Here is a 6013-nt window from a genome sequence, read left to right on the forward strand (position 1 = left end):
CATCCTGGGAAACACTGAACTGTCTCTGTGTCTCATCCCGAGGACACTGAACTGTCTCCGTGTCTCATCCTGGGAAACACTGAACTGTCTCCGTGTCTCATCCTGGGAAATACTGAACCGTCTCTGTGTCTCATCCCGAGGACACTGAACCGTCTCTGTGTCTCATCCCGAGGACACTGGACTGTCTCCGTGTCTCATCCCGAGGACACTGAACCGTCTCCCTGTCTCATCCCGAGGACACTGAACCGTCTCTGTGTCTCATCCCAAGGACACTGGACTGTCTCCGTGTCTCATCCCGAGGACACTGAACTGTCTCCATGTCTCATCCCGAGGACACTGAACCGTCTCCATGTCTCATCCCAAGGACACAGAACCGTCTCTGTGTCTCATCCCGAGGACACTGAACCGTCTCCGTGTCTCATCATGGGAAACACTGAACTGTCTCCGTGTCTCATCCCGAGGACACTGAACTGTCTCCGTGTCTCATCCCGAGGACACTGAACCGTCTCTGTGTCTCATCCCGAGGACACTGGACTGTCTCCATGTCTCATCCCAAGGACACTGAACTGTCTCCTTGTCTCATCCCGGTGACACTGAACTGTCTCCATGTCTCATCCCGAGGACACTGAACCGTCTCTGTGTCTCATCCCAAGGACACTGAACTGTCTCCGTGTCTCATCCCAAGGACACTGAACCGTCTCTGTGTCTCATCCCAAGGACACTGGACTGTCTCCGTGTCTCATCCCGAGGACACTGAACTGTCTCCGTGTCTCATCCCAAGGACACTGAACCGTCTCTGTGTCTCATCCCAAGGACACTGGACTGTCTCTGTGTCTCATCCCAAGGACACTGAACCATCTCCGTGTCTCATCCTGAAGACACTGAACTGTCTCCTTGTCTCATCCCGAGGACACTGAACTGTCTCCGTGTCTCATCCCGAGGACACTGGACTGTCTCTGTGTCTCATCCCAAGGACACTGAACCGTCTCCGTCTCATCTGCTCAGACACAGACATAGTCTTGTCTGTCCTCATCACGGAGGACACCACACTGATACAGACTCAAATCTGACAGAAACTGATCCAGGATCAGAACAGACATTGGAACATTTTAATGAGTCAAACAATAAATATGTAAAAAATACTTGTGAATATTAAAATTAATTATTATTATTAATTGTTGTTACTTTAAAACGGTTAAAGTTCAGAAAGCTCTGTCCTTCTTTTATATGACAAAAATTAAAATGACAGTATATTTTCCGTCTGTCTGAAACCAGAGCTGATCAATAAAGGTTTATATCATCTGAAAAAACTGATCTTAAGTCTAAAGTTTATTATTTAATTAATCAAAGCTAGTCTTACCTTTCTTGCATTTCACAGCACTTAGAAAAAATTTGAACATCCACAACTCCCGCTTCCCTCCAAAGTCCCATCCTCCTCCTCCTGCAACACCACCTCCCTCCAAAGGCCTACTAACCCCTCCTCCATTACATCCTCATTAGCTGCGTCTATGATAGATGTAGGCGTTGGCATGATAACGTTAGATACACGGAGGAGGAGAGTGAGTGTAACGTTACAACCAAGACAGTCAAACGCCACCCCGGAGTGATGACTGATGAGTTTTACAATAAGGTTAAAGTGCTAACGTTAGATAGTAGCGTTAACGTTACTAGGAAGTGGAAACGCACAAGGAAGATAACGTTAATGTTTCAGAGGCTACGCTACAGTAGGCTAACGTTAGCCGTTAGCAACTGGATGCTGTGTTGTCATATAACGTTATATGTTATATTAGAAGCAAACTAAACATAACGTTACCTGTCCTGCACAGTCAAACGCAACCCCGAGTTTTGCATCTGGGGCGCCGTCAGCCTCCATTAGGTGGAGTTGTGTTGCTACCTCCTCTCCCCTTGGATCTCCGCAAGTGATGTGAGGACTCTAAAACTTCACCTGAGCCTCCCTCCGCATATGGGTGAGTAGATAATGGCTGAATTTACATTTTTGGGTGCACTATCCCTTTAAAGTGTTTCTGCTGACAGACAGGCTCTCTGACAGACAGACAGACAGACAGACAGACAGACTCTCTGACAGACGGACAGGCTCTCTGACAGAAAATCATTAGTTTCTTTTCGATGAATCAGAAAACAAATCAAATATCAAACTTGTCAGTGACACACTGAGTTTAATCTCTTATGTGTCTTCACTCTGTATGAAACTGATGTATCAGATCAGTCTGATCAGCTGTCCAATCAATAATATCCAATCAGGAGGTGTGTCGGTCGGTAAAAGACTTGCACTTGTGTATCCTCACTTCCCTCTCCTCTGAAAGTCTCCACTCTCCTAGACTCCTCGATTCCTCCGAGTGCATTTAATGTATTGAGACGTCCTAGAAGATGTGAGTCTCGATCAATTTCCCGGTCAAGTCATCGATGATAGAGGACGGAGGAGTCGAGGAGGGATATTGGGATGAACCCCCTGTTTAAAATCTTCCTGTCAGTGAACTTCCAATTTAAAATCTTCCTGTCAGTGAACTTCCTGTTTAAAATCTCCAATCCGAGGACATGAAGATGTGGACAAAGACAGGAGGAGCAAAACACTGTTTCAGATACAATACAACAGACAGACAGACAGACAGACAGACAAAGTGTCGTGTTTTGTTTGTTGGACGATATTCTTGGATTTACTGTGTGTGTGTGTGTGTCAGTGTGTGTGTGTTTCCTCTAACAACCCATAATTGTTTCTCCTATCATGATCTCAGGTTTCCATGGAAACAGACAAAAGACAACTGGTGGCTGAATTACTGTGATTACAGAGAGACAGAGAGAGACTGTCTGTTTGTCTGTGATTGGTTATCAGCCCATTGTACTTCCTGTGATGCGGCTGGAGGTCGTGATCCTGTGATCAGACGTCCATCAGCTCCCCATTCAAAGTAAAAGTCACAGGAAGTCAAAGTTGGTGTTTTCTGCACTGTTGCTTCACGTACTTCCTCTTTTTATAGATGACTCCACCCACACTGGCTACAGGAGACTGTGGAGGGACTGCTACCACCTGCCAGGTGAAAGTCACATGACATACTGAGATGTTTATCAGGTGGATCTAAAGGCAGCAGACCAGGAACAGGTGGTGATGATGTTTACTGATGTCACACAGCAGGGACAGGAAGCAGATCACAGAGCGGTTCAGCACTCAGCAGAGTCTCTGCACACTGTTCATGGCAGCCCAACAGGTTTGGCAGGCAGACTGAGACCAAGACCAGGCAAAGGGTGGAGGCCAAGTGAATGGTGGAGGCCAGGATAAGGGTCGTGTCCAAGGGAAGGGTTGAGGCCAGGATAAGGGTCATGTCCAAGGGAAGGGTTGAGGCCAGGGGAAGGGTCGTGTCCAAGGGAAGGGTCGTGTCCAGGGGAAGGGTTGAGGCCAGGGGAAGGGTTGTGTCCAAGGGAAGGGTCGTGTCCAGGGGAAGGGTTGAAGCCAGGGGAAGGGTCGTGTCCAAGGGAAGGGTTGAGGCCAGGGGAAGGGTTGTGTCCAAGGGAAGGGTCGTGTCCAGGGGAAGGGTTGAGGCCAGGGGAAGGGTCATGTCCAAGGGAAGGGTTGTGTCCAAGGGAATTGTTGAGGCCAGGGGAAGGGTCGTGTCCAAGGGAAGGGTCGTGTCCAGGGGAAGGGTTGAGGCCAGTGGAAGGGTCATGTCCAAGGGAAGGGTCGTGTCCAGGGGAAGGGTTGAGGCCAGGGGAAGGGTCGTGTCCAAGGGAAGGGTCATGTCCAGGGGAAGGGTTGAGGCCAGGGGAAGGGTCGTGTCCAGGGGAAGGGTTGAGGCCAGATGAGGGGTCAAGGTCAGGCAAAGGGTTGAGAAGCCAGCAGGTGGGAACTCACAGGACACAGCTCACACACTGGCGCGTGTGGTGACATGATGAAAATTTCTGGAACCGGGAAACCACAGGTAAGCAGACTGGAAGACTCACACTGTGGGGTCGTATTCAGGTTGAAACACCAAGCAGCCTCAGGCAAACAGGAAACAAGGACATGGAAGCAGATCTGGTGGTCGGGGGCAGAAGTCTGGTGTGTTTAGGGGGATCAGATGAAGCAGGCAGGTCAGAGACAGGCAGGGTCGATAACAGGAAGTCAGTCCAGCATAAAGTGAGAGTCTTGCATAAGTGGCTAAGAACAATCTGGTACGAGTGTCTGTGAGGCCGAGGTAAATGTACTGACTGAGGGTGATGAGGAACAGGTGAACCCACACACTCGCAATAGATTAGCTCTCAAACTTCCTCTACACCTGTCTGTCATGCACCATCAGTGCAGGTCGTTGCGGTACCTGAGGAGACGTCCTGAGACAGGAAGTTCACTTATAAACAACAACAACAACAACATAGGTGTGTTTGAAGAACAGTTTAATTAAAACACGTCATGAACAACAGCCAATGATACGTCGGAGCACAAAGGTCATCTCAACACACAGACACTGTCCAATGAGAAGTCAGGACACTAAAAAACATCCAATCAGAACACCAGGGCACACAACGTGTCCAATCACAGCTTACCATGTTGCTAACAGGTGAGGGGGCGGGGTTTACATCATGTCAAAAATATATTGTTTACAGCAGCATTGTGAAAAACAAACATAAAAACAACACGTCAGACATGAAAGAGGTCAGCTGATGAGGGGGCGGAGTCTGTCCATCAACGCTTCATGTTCCTGCAGTAATAGTCTGCTTCATGTTCTCATGTTCTCTGTGGGTTCTGTCATGTTCCTGCAGTAACAGTCTGCTTCATGTTCTCTGTGGGTTCTGTCTTGTTCCTGCAGTAACAGTCTGCTTCATGTTCTCATGTTCTCTGTGGGTTCTGTCATGTTCCTGCAGTAACAGTCTGCTTCATGTTCTCTGTGGGTTCTGTCTTGTTCCTGCAGTAACAGTCTGCTTCATGTTCTCTGTGGGTTCTGTCTTGTTCCTGCAGTAACAGTCTGCTTCATGTTCTCATGTTCTCTGTGGGTTCTGTCATGTTCCTGCAGTAACAGTCTGCTTCATGTTCTCTGTGGGTTCTTTCATGTTCCTGCAGTAACAGTCTGCTTCATGTTCTCATGTTCTCTGTGGATTCTGTCATGTTCCTGCAGTAACAGTCTGCTTCATGTTCTCATGTTCTCTGTGGATTCTGTCATGTTCCTGCAGTAACAGTCTGCTTCATGTTCTCATGTTCTCTGTGGGTTCTTTCATGTTCCTGCAGTAACAGTCTGCTTCATGTTCTCTGTGGGTTCTTTCATGTTCCTGCAGTAACAGTCTGCTTCATGTTTTCTGTGGGTTCTTTCATGTTCCTACAGTAACAGTCTGCTTCATGTTCTCATGTTCTCTGTGGATTCTGTCATGTTCCTGCAGTAACAGTCTGCTTCATGTTCTCATGTTCTCTGTGGGTTCTTTCATGTTCCTGCAGTAACAGTCTGCTTCATGTTCTCTGTGGGTTCTTTCATGTTCCTGCAGTAACAATCTGCTTCATGTTCTCATATTTTCTGTGGGTTCTGTCTTGTTCCTGCAGTAACAGTCTGCTTCATGTTCTCTGTGGGTTCTTTCATGTTCCTGCAGTAACAGTCTGCTTCATGTTCTCTGTGCGTTCTGTCATGTTCCTGCAGTTACAGTCTGCTTCATGTTCTCATGTTCTCTGAGTTTTAAAATATCTGTTCTTTGATAAGAACAGGAAACTACAAGACGTCTCTGGACATAAAGAAGGAAAGAAGACAACTACGACTCGCAGGGTGCATTTCAATCAGTCAATCAATCAGTCATTCAAACAATCAATAACTGAAGGAGCTTCACAGTCTGATGTTCTGAACCTGGCGGAACCCGTCCACCCTCTGGAGTCACAGAGTCTACATCGGTTTCAGTTGTATGTTCTGTGATGTGTTCACTGTCATCAAACAGGCCTCAGGTCAGTTTCAGTCATCGCCCTGAAAACGTCTAAGTGACAGTGACAGTCATGTCCACAGTGACGGCTGCCGTCATGTTCTGTGTTCTCATCTGTCACGGCAGGTCAAAG

Source organism: Epinephelus lanceolatus, chromosome 21 (assembly GCF_041903045.1).
Source record: "Epinephelus lanceolatus isolate andai-2023 chromosome 21, ASM4190304v1, whole genome shotgun sequence".
Taxonomy (NCBI): domain Eukaryota; kingdom Metazoa; phylum Chordata; class Actinopteri; order Perciformes; family Serranidae; genus Epinephelus; species Epinephelus lanceolatus.